Genomic DNA, 11,937 nt, shown 5'->3' with positions numbered 1-11,937 from the left:
CTGAGGCTGTCATCATAATGCTCAAGTAAACTGTGAGATGAGTTAGGGCCCTGGAGATGATGTGATTTGCAAGATAACGTAGTTACTTACCATACAATGGAAAAGCATACTTGGCATTTTGCAGAGATAAACATTGCAACTTGGCATTTCTCTGAGCGATGAATTTGCGCCTGAAAATATCATTACACCTCCTTTTTATCAATACTTCATTACCATTTGGAGCAATGAAGTACTGATACATGAGATGTATCTCTTCTTTTAATTAGAAGCTACCAGACAGCTCAGCTGAAATTTTCTTCCCTTCTCTCTATCATCAGACCTCAAATTCACTCTTTGAAAAGCAAATATTTTTAATATTCTGGGTGAACTACAGGGTTAAATTCTCACGTTTTTGTCCCTCAGACAATCTGGTAGTCAGAACAGGTAGAGAGAAATACGCCCTTGTATTAGCAATAGTGCTTGCTAGTGTTCCATCTAACCAAAATAATTTTTAAAGAGCCTGCTGTGGGTCTGGGTTCAAAATAGCCATTCTTGAGAATCAGAAGTATTTGACTTGAATCTACAGTAGCTAAATATAAAAAGTGTAATAGTCTCTGTTCCATCACAACACTGGAAGAACTCCAAAGGTCTGGGTTGAAGAAAAGGGATGTGATGTCCATACATGGGGGTAAAAATAGCATGAGAGACTGATCGGAAATAATGCATTCAGCCTACAGCCATTAAAGGGAAACGGAAAGTCAAAGCAAATGCCTTTTGATGCTTTGCTTATGAGACTTCTCTGAAGTGCTTGTTCTTACTCTGTCACTCACTATCTATCTCGAAGCTGAGGTTATTCTCCCAGGCAAGGGAGCAGTCCTTGTCTCCCTGTCCCTCTTTCACTAAGGTGCCTGCCTGAACTTGCCTTGAGTACCCTTGTAGCTTGCTTAGCAAAGAACTGTTTACCAAATCAAAGCATCTCTAAGATCTATCCTGTTTCTATCAGCTACACAGCATGAAATTGCACTTTGTTACCACAAAAACCTTACATCAGGCCTCCCATTCCTGCACTTATCTTTTCTGCTGCTTTGTCTCTCTGTCTGGCACTCAGCTCTAACAGCTCATTGCTGACTCCTATGCACCGTGTGTACAGTTGTTCTCATCATTCAGCTACAGAAAAGCCCTTCAGGGGCTGCATTTTGATCTTCTGAGAAAACTCTTTTTATGACTGTCATCTTCCTGGCATTTCTGTCTTTATGGTGCTAAAGATAAGTAAAATTGCATTTTCTTCAAGTTTTAACACATCTATAAATTGTGACAGCACCAGGCTATGAAACTATGAAAAATCTCATGATTCACTTGTTTTGGTGGCTTAATTTTTTGGTTTTTTTAAGGGCATCATGTTTTAGTTAGCACTTTTCATGCATTTACCCCTCTTCTAAGGTGTAGTACATGCAGCTGCAGTATGTTTGTGGCAGAAGTCTTCCTTGCAATCAGCATACACACAGCAAGCTGTTTTTTTGTGGTGGCTCTGCAATGGGATACAGCTGCAAAGCACACCCGGCAAGGCAGTATGAAGGAAACTTTTCACCCGTTTTATAACAATGCCTGGAATTACAGGATCCTGATCCTTTTCTAACTTTAAACAAATGACCTTGAGCTTCTTAAGAAGGATTTTTTTGTGTGTTTTGTTATTTTAAGTTAGTTATGTCTGAAGGGAGCCACATGCTGCAATCGAGCCTAAATTAACAAGCTGTAAAAAAGGTTGCACAACTGTGTGCAAATAGACAGCTGTTGAATGCACCCAACCATCACAGAGCCAAATCTGACAGAAATAAAACAGCAGAAACTATGTTCATACTTACTCAAACTTCAGAATGACATAGGGGTTATTTCCCCCCTTATTTTCTCCCCTTCCTTTCTAGGTTGAACTGATCCAGATGCTGTCTTGGAGGGGGCAGACAGTCCTGAGAAGAGCCTGGTTTATGAGATGTAAGGGCTCTCTGAAAAAAAGAAAAGCCAGGCCAGTGCTATTCTGTTCAAGACTTGTTAGCAACTGTGCCTTTGTGTGCACGTGTCAGGTGTGTGTGAACCTATAAGGTCTGTTGCTATCTTGCATCTTAGCTTTTCCTCAAATGGCGATTATTCAGAAACAAATGTGGGACACTGAGCCTGTCACTGAGTTGCTGTATTCCACCGTTCTAGGGCTAATTCTGGCCTCACACAGGATGTGTTTGGTATACAACATGCCTTTCTTGGAGTCAATCTGAGCATGAAAATGGATAAATATCCTATGACATCTGTTTTAGCTGCCCTTTTCTGAAATGCCCTTACTTGTTTTGCAAAGAAAAATAATGAGGAATAGTGCCCCTTTGCGAGCAAAATGAGGTTGAAGCAACAATGAGTTCTTGCATTTGTTAACACTATAATTGACTGGAAGGCACACAGCAACGCTGTTCCCTATAGCTCTCTGCACATTGGGTATCTCAGAGCTTAGTAGCTTGAGTTTGTATCCACTTGCATCCATCATGCACTTTTATTAACCAAAACTGTATGTGTGATTATATACCTGCACTTTCTGTGACTGTGATACCTCCTCACATATTTTACTGAAGTAATATAGAACAAGAATTGAAAGAACATCTCCTGAAGCCACACTGAAGCCTGAAGAATCATTTCACTTGTGCTTTTAGTACTTTTCTCCTCTAACCCTCAAAATCAGAGGACACTGATCTTCAGGCTTTCACAAGCATTTCTGGAAACCCTGCCTTGGTTTGCCCAAACACACTGCTCTTTGCAGAAGCAGGAAATCAGTTTCTGGTATTTTAATTGTTATGCTTTCATATAAATATATACCATTATTTATAGAGTCTCTGGAGGAGGAAAAGAAATGTGTCTACAAGCACCAGAAACTGTGCTTCCAAAATGAAATCTGAAAAATAGTGATAGAAACTTGATACCAGCTCACAGAGACTGTACAATAGTGCCACTGGTGTTCATATGGCCTCTGTTGGAGCTGATTTTTGTGTATTCTTCCCAGTGTGCAAAATATAAAGGAGTTATCTGTGCCATCTTTTCATGGCTATTACTACAGTAATCTTTTTAGGGATAGCGGAGTTTGATAATTAAAGGGCTGAATAGCACAGTTCTTCATGCCTTACATCCTTCACACTGTGGTCTAAAGCACAGTCACGATCACAGCAGGAACTTTGTTGAGAAGAAATTAAAGTGGGGGGGTAACATAGCTGGAATTTCTCCTTCAAATCTCCACTACTTTACATCTTATTCCATCCAAATTCTTACTTCAAGTAACCATAGTATGTTTCACTAAAAGTTTTACCGGACACTTTAACTGTACATTAATGGCTCATGCACAGCTGATGTGTTTGTAGCTGCAGGGGAAGGGAAGAGCAAGGCCACTTTGATATCAGTTTATGTAACACAGAATTTTTTTCTTGGAAGGCTCAAGGCCATTAAGAGTAGAAACTCTATTGGAATATGTTCCATATGGCAGCTTCTCAGGTACTGTGATAGCTAACCCAAGTTAATAATTAAAATCCATTTCTATCACTTTTTCCTTCTGAATGCTAGAAAGGGCTGGAGTTTTCCTTTTAATACCATGCTATCTTTCTCTGTGTCGTAGTTTAACCCTAGCTGGCAACTAACTAGGAAGAGATTTAATTCTGTCTCAGCTGGAACCAGGACTGTCCGTGGTGGTGTTGTCATTACCACAGCATACTTAATTTTTGTATTGTGTATTGGGTAAAAAATAAAAGGGGGGAAGGGTTGGTTTGTTCTTGTATAAACTGAGCGCAAGGTGATACTAGTGATTGATGGAGCACTAATAGCACTGGCAGCTTTAAGACTCCTTTTCCAGAGTAATACTGAAAAATGTCCTCCATGTCCTTTCTCCTAGCTGCATATTTTGATGTGCTAAGATCTTGGTTTGGGCAGCCACAGAGCATGATGTCCTTGTGCTCAGCAGCCACTGCACTCTGCAGGAGCTATTTTGGGATTTGTTCTCGTCGGAGGGACTTTCAGAGGTTGAAGATATAAGAGTAGCATGCTAAGCAGGCTAAGCTCAGAGCTTAAGTTCTTGGGGGCATTTCACCACTTATTCAGCTACAAAACATGGTTTGTATATACCTCACAGGATGCTATGATCATCTCATGATTACTGGATGGCGTATCCCCTATATTAAGCCCATAAGGAACTATCACCATTACAAATACAGGAACTAGGTGTAAATACTCAGAAATATGAACTTTAAAAATTAATGTACTTTAGGTTTGGTTTGGAGTTGGGTTTTTTGGGGGGTTTGAGTTTCCTTTTTTTTTGGCTGGTTTGGGGTTTGTTTGTTCGATTGTTTTATTTCCCTAGCATTTCTGCTGGGAAAAAAAGTCCATGCATAAAATAGAAAATAATCCATTGCCCTTCCTCAGAATAGAGGGATAGGACTTCGGTGTCCTACCACCAAACCAAACAAAAAGGTTTGGGCTGTGTTGCACAAAATGTGAAAGAAAATGAGTGCAGCTCTCTCCCACTTGGCAGGGCAGCTCTTCAGCCTCTTCTTGTAGGGTAGATAGAGCTGCAGAGGTTTGCTCACCACAGAGCTGCAATGCAGTGACTCCTGGATGTGATCACCGGTTGATGTTCACGGAGACCCCACAATCTCAATCTTTCGCCTTTGGCTTCCCAATACAAAACTAATCCATTTTTTTCTTTCCCGATTTCCTGTTGCAGGAGCAGTTGGAGATGCAGGAACATCTCTGCTTGCAAATGCTTTCACACACTGTCGGGAGCGGCGTCCAGCCTGCTCTCTGGCATGCGGGCCGATTAACTTGCCCTGTGCCAAAGATTTTCGTGTTCTGTGCTTTTTCTACCGCATGACTGTCACCTTTAGAGTTCATGGTGGGAGCATTCAGACCTAGCGCAGCTGTGCCTGCTGCTACAACAGCTACTTTATATCCCAGACAGGTCACAGCGCAGGACAAAAAGCAGCTGTGCATGGTCTGTGAGTCAGGAAGCATTTTCCACCTGGGAAGAAAACTGTTATGCCAATAGATTACGTACCTTAATTCTCCAAAGTTACTAGGAAGCTGCTGACTATTTCTACTTAGTATTGTAAACTGTGTGACTAGAACTCCCTTCTAATGGGCAGTAATTTTGAATCAATAGCTTTTATTTCTGTATTTTCACTTTTTTACTAATAAATACGAGAATAAGAGGCTGAGTTAAACATCTGTGCTAATGAGCGTGCATCTGACTTCACAGCTTCAGCAATTTATTACTGAAGCTTCGTTAATATTTTAATAATGGAAGTAGCTAATTAGGGAAAATTGAAAGTTAACATTTTTCTCAAACAGTACCAGTTTATGAGAGCATTTTGGCTTGTGATACAAGGAAACAACCTGTTGCATTCTGAACATCCTTCTCCTCTTCTTCTGGCACAATTTTTCAGGTACCTGAAAACAGTTACTTTCTCCCTTCAAAGCCTTAAGTGTTTCTGGTCAGAACACCAGGTTTACCGACACCTGGGCCAGAGCTAGTGCTTGGTGACAGTGGGGAGAGGCCAGTGCCGGAGCTAGGGTGCCATGGGTACAAGTAAACATGGGGGGCACTGGTTTGTGAGGTTTATGTAGAGCCTGTGACATTTGCCACATTGCTGCCCACATCCAGCATCTCTTCCAGAGAGTGAATGCTGCATCATTTTTGAAGGGACTTAGTTTACTGATTTCCCTCCTTCCTTTTGCTTTACTGAAAAAATTATTCTGGATCTGTATAACTGAAAGGTTTGGTAGTCCCCATCGAAGAGCTTAAAATTCAGATGCAAGCACACGCTGTTTTCTCTCTGGAGAGCAACCATATCTGCAGTAATTTGGCCCATTGTATATCTGAAAGAAAGGACTTATATTTGATTTTTAACTAATTTATTTCTTAGAGAAATGCAATAGCAGAAATCAAGTTACCTGGTACATTTTACACCTGCTAAAACTACCCCTAACGGGGTGCTGTATCCTCTCAGGTATGGCAGCTTGCCACTCCTAGTCAGGAACAGCGGTGATGCTCCAGTAGTTGTTCACTGTATTCATGCTGTTTGGATTTCTAACAAAGTTTTGTTATCTGTTGTTGGGAGACAGCAAAATACATCAGTTTCCTAAAGACGCCACTACTCCACCAGGGTTCCTATGGTGTTTTGTAAGTTCCAGGTCATAGGCTAACCTGAACAACTTTAATGGTTTTTCTCTGAAGCTGCCTTATGCTGAAGAGTGTGCCCAGAGCTCCGAGATGTTTTTGCCCCTGCTCGTTGCAAGAGTGAAGCTCACCTGTGCCTAAGGACAAGCCCTCCTGGCCAAAATCCTTCTGGAGCACCAGCATGTGTAATGTCCCTTGGAAACTGATACAGGACAGTCCCTGAAGCCTCTGGAGAGAATGCTATCCCCAGATCTAACTGTTTGGAAATGCCAAATTACTTAAAATCCCATATATATCACAAAACTCAAGCAGTCAAGAAAGAATAGGGGACTCAAGAATCCAGCTGTATTTAATATATTCTTGCATAATTTTTTATAGTAGCTTATTTTTGTGATAAATAAGAGGACATGCGGTCATTCACCTCCTTTCTCTGTTTCCTATGTGTTAGCAAGGGGTAAAAAATACTTGGGTAATGCACTGCAGCCATGGTGGCTTTGTATGAAGACAAATTCCTGAGGCTGGGATATTGTGAGTAGTCTGAAAAAATGTTGTGCATTCTTCTGTCTTCATTTAAATAGAAGAAGCATGGAAAGTTTGCAAAGGCCGGGGGTGGAAGAAATGTTTGCTGTTTTCCAGAAGTGGGTGAGAGGTTGGAATACAATTGAAATTAGATAGTTCAGCTGGTCCTTGATGGTACAGATGAAGCCTATTTGGATGGAGTTTTTAGCTACTTTATTTCAATTGCTTTAATCTCAGTTTTTGAAACCTCATACACAGTCTACTTGTGGGTGAATATGAGCTCAGCTGGAAGCTCACTCTGTCGAATGCTCAGTATTAAATTTTCCAACAAGCAGTAAATTCAGATGATGGATTTGTTCACAGTGTAATTCCTATCAAAGCATTTGCGTTCAAGAACCAATGTATTAGGATCACATAAATGCACAAACGACTTGTAAGTGGATGCAGTTTGCGAAAAATAGTTACCTTTATTTAGAGCAATTTACTTGCTTTTCTAATTGTACTCTGAATTGGGAATACTTTATCAGAACTTTGTTACTGAGAGCACTAGGACCTTTTGTGAAGCAAATCAGGTCTTACTTGGCAGGAGAGGATGAGGAGGGTGGTTTAGGCTCTGGTGTTATGGCTGAGACTGGCACAGGTCCTCAGCACTGGACTGACTCTGCTGCCTTTGAAGTCAGACAGAAAACAGGAGCTGATTCAAAGTGCTTTTGGAACCACCACCCTTGGTCAGAGAGCACTGATTCCCTAAACACCATCAGCGTGCTGGAAATAAACATGAACTCCTCCACTCTGCTTTCATTAATTGCTAATGTGCTTTGTGAAAACCAGCGAAAGGGTGTTACCAGCTTGCAGCTTTGCCAAAGCAGTAAGGTGGAGTTTCATGTGGGAATGAAGCCTTGTTTAATCAGGTTTTGTAATTACTTTGATACAATTTTAACTGAAACATGTTGGGTCAAGCAGTTCCTGGTTTAACACACTTAATGTTTAGTCTTAAATTGCAGATTTAAGAATTTAGCAAATACCTATTCAATAACTGTTTTTACTGTGGTGCATTGATCACCTAAAAACATGCACATAGTAACTGTATGTTGTATTTAGATTTTTTTTTTACTTCAGTAACCGGTTTCAGATGTCAAATCTCCCCTGGGTTCTACAAATTTTTGATAGGTTTTAAAGACAAAAGAAATCATCCTCATCTTGAACTCATGGGCAGATGAGCACAGCAGTAGCAGAGCTTTTCCCTCATATCACAGGTGTGGCTTAATTTTACAGTGTTCTTCTGACTGCCCCCTTAGATGCAGAAGAGAGGAATATCCTCCAGAGCAAGGTGTAGCCTAAGAGACAGGGCTGTTTCAATGCAGAAGCAGCCTACAAACCAGTTTGAGCTTTTTCAGCTGAAAGCTGCTTTGGAAGCTTAACATGGGATTAATATTTGAAGTATATCTGGACTACCAAGTAGTTAATCGATGGAGTGTGAGCTATACCCACTTAAAAGGCACAGACATGGAAATTAATGCATTCTCCACAAGAGGCTCTTAATGATTTCCTTTTGGAGGCTGTGCACACTATCTTAATTATACAGGAGCCTACGTAAAGGTGCTGTTGGATTGGATCCAATGAAAGCTAAAGCAAATAATATGACAACAAAAAGGGCACTTGCGTCATTTCACTTTAGCGTTTATAATACAAACAATAACTGGCAAATAAAAAGCTCCTAGCCTATGCTCTGCTCAGTAGTGCCAGGATAATTATTCCTTCACATGTAATCATTAAAACAAAGAATGCCATAACTGAAAATACTCGGACAGTCTTTCTTCCTTCGTGATTTGTCTGCATAAAAGCAAGACCACAGAAAAACATGCATCAGAATGGGTGGGTAATAAAGCTGGCAGTGAGACTGAGGTGCTGGAGCACTTTCTCATTAGAGATGCCATTGCTTTCTGTAAATAAAAGATTTTGAGATGCCCAGTAATGGTTATTAAAATGATGAGTTTTCCTGCATGGTAAGCTTGGCACTCTGATAAAATCCACCTTGTGAAACTAAACTTCTTGATCCATGATATTCCAAGCTATTGTTCCATAGTTCTCAACTTTAGCATGTGATTTTGGCTGTGGCAGTGCACTGTTAATTCACTTTGTCTACTGAGTGAGGGGAAAAATGTCTAGATCTTTGCATGCTATTCTCTAAAAGGGTGCTGATGTGGCTTCAAATGACAGGTCACTCTGACATTTCTCTGCATTTTAGATTGCTTTATGTGTGTTTCAGTGACAGGCAACACCATTTGAATGTTTCTCAATATTGCTACAAAAATAGTTATCCTATGTTACTTAGCACCATGGTATTACCAAACCATCTGAATGGTATCAGGGGACTTCAGAGGATGGTGGGTAGAGGAAGGGGTTCTTCCTTGTCCTTATCAGCCTTTCTTACCTTCCTCTGACCACTCTGGGGCCAGTTCCTATCCCTTGTAAAAGTCAGCTCTTCATGGAGGCTGCAGCGTGCAATGGTGGTCTCCAGAGCATCCTCCTTCCACTTCTGGGGAAGAAGACCACAGCACAGCTTCCCACACTCCTTTCAGGGGAAACACAGGCCTATGTTTGCTGCACACGTGGCACTTTACTGTGTCCCAGTGTGTTCTGAGGAGCAAAGAGCACTGTTTTCTATAGGAAGATAGGAGGATGCACAGCCCTCCTCAAGCTTTGCACGAGTCAAAAGCTCTGAAAGTGGCGTGCACATGGAATGACAGGCATTGATGAGCTCACAGGATTGATAGCTGTCAGCATAACAGCAGTGACACTCAATACATGTTAGAGGTTAATGTACAAAACCCCTGTACAGCCACCAGAGTATGGAAGAGAGGAAGGGAGGACCACAAATGACATGTTTCTAAGTACAAAACAACTGCCTTCATTCATGGAAGGGTCAAAGTAATTTTAAACATTAGCAATGTTGGGGGGGGTGGGGGGGGTGGGTGGTGGTGTTAATTCAAGTTTTCTAATGCTAGTAAAGTTTAATGGATATATGAGCAGCATTTGAAAACCAAATTCTTGCTCCTGTCAGGAAGCCCCGATTCAAGACACACTGACCCATACCTTCCCGTGGTGAGGTTAGAAGCCTGTTGAAAAGGGGAACGTGTATCAAATACACCATCAAAGTCCAGCACATCTCACTCTAACAGCAGTGATAGGAGCCTTGGTAAAGTATGCCATTGCTTTTCCTTTAGGTGGTGTGCTCTGAGTATCTCCCTTAATCAAACTGCTGACTTTTCACACAAAAGACAGAGTCCTTGTCTTTAGCAGGGACATTTTTCTCACCCTTCCATATCTACCGCCCTTAATTTTCTACCTGTGATAAATGAACTGTTCCCATAGCAAGTACCTGTGTACTTGGAGAGAGACACAGGTACTAGGGTAGATATGAAAGGGCTGGCTAACTGCAGGGAATTGGGAAATAGTGAAGAAAGAAAGAGCTCTGTGGGTTTAACCAGCCTCGTAGGGAACATGCAGACATTGACTCTTGCCAGTGTACAGCAAAGAAGGAAAGATTTCCTCTGGCTGACAAGTAATTTTAAAGAGATAAGTTTATATTTTGGACACTGTACTTTGACTTCCAGTTAATATTTTAATCTATTAAGTGGATAGAAAAAAATGATGGCAGAGTTCAGGGCTTGGAGCAACATGAGTTTGAATTAATTAATGCTCTCAAAGACAGTATGAATTTTGCATCTAAAGGGGGCCGAACAGATAAAGCCCTCTGATAATTTAGCACCAGAAGGCTTGAACTTCCATGTAAAGGAATAATTTCTCTGGGCAGCACAGGTTCTGTTCCCATGTATTTTTGGTGTCATGTTTGCCACTACCAGTCCTGCTATGCTCTTTAGGGAGCTAAGTTTAAAGTTAATGGGACTTCAGTGCACAAAGAGTTTGAAAGCCAGGACCATAGACAGCAATGAGGTACCTGATTAGTACAAAATGTGATGCTTTTGCAACTTGGCCTTTTGCCCGGTGGGGGCTACTTCTGTTGAGTACATCAAATGAATTCACATAAGCCACTGAAGGACTGCAGGCCAGGGATGGCTGTTGGTTGCTACTGGACCAGCCCAGCTTCTGACCAGTTAGCTAGAGAAATGTCCTGTACTCCAGACACTGAAGTACCCGTTTATAAACATTTAAAAATACATACAGCAAGATGGAGTTGTTAGACTGGAAAATCCTCTTTAGCATGATACCATCTGACCATTAAATGTCTACAGAAAAGGGTTCAAATAGCATAGTGACTCATTAAGGAGTTATTAAGCTGTGTAAATAAAACTTTCTTTAGAATTTATTGATCAATGTAGAAGAGCTCATGAAGCCAAATATGTCATTTTGTCTTTAAGCAGCTCCAGGCAGGAAGTCTGGTCTTTGCACAGTTCTCTGACTTCCCCTAAGTTCAGAAGTATTTATGTTATGTATACAGCAAGAGAAAGACCAAAATTTTCTTCTTTTTATACAGATTCATTTTTTATGGGATTATAAATTGACTTTTTAAACACAGAAAAGAAAAATTCTTCTGTGTCCTGCTGCAATAGCTTAATTGACAGCCTGTTGTTGGACAAGTGTCAACTCAAGGAGCTGTAATGCCTGAATTCCCTCTCACCCACCCATCTACCTCCCACACTCCCACTGCCAAGGACTGAGTGGATACCAATGCCCTTCTGAGCTTCATTGTTTGAACTGATGTCTCAGTACTGAGTGAATGAAATTTCTAGCAAGTAATCTGAATATGCCAAGGCTGTCTAGCCCATCTTAGCCATGGTTTTGCTTGGGGGACTCTTACAGGTTTCCATTTAGAATTTTCTCCTTATGCTTTTTGTGCTATTGCTTGTCACAGCTATAGGGTAACTTGGTCAACGCCTTAAAGTCAATACTGTTATCACTCTGGAATTTCTTGTACTTCCCAAGGAAATGAAATGCATTAATTTTAGAGCTGAGTCAAGCCCACAAAAGAACTGGCACGTTGGGTAAATATCTGGCAGCACATTTTTAGAAGTAACTAGTCACGCACACTGAGCTATCCAGTTCCAGATGACAGGCAAGGAACGTGTCCTCTGGGCTTGCTTATGCACAGCTTTTGTGTGGACTTTGTGATGGGGAATGGTTCTCAAGCTCATATTTCATGTTGTTTCTTTTCAAATCTTAATTTCCTAAGAAAACAGAGATAATACAGATTATTTTCTTTCTTCCTCTTGTCATATTTTCTG

This window comes from Lathamus discolor, chromosome 3 (assembly GCF_037157495.1).
Source record: "Lathamus discolor isolate bLatDis1 chromosome 3, bLatDis1.hap1, whole genome shotgun sequence".
NCBI lineage: Eukaryota > Metazoa > Chordata > Aves > Psittaciformes > Psittacidae > Lathamus > Lathamus discolor.
This window is presented reverse-complemented; position numbering follows the sequence as displayed.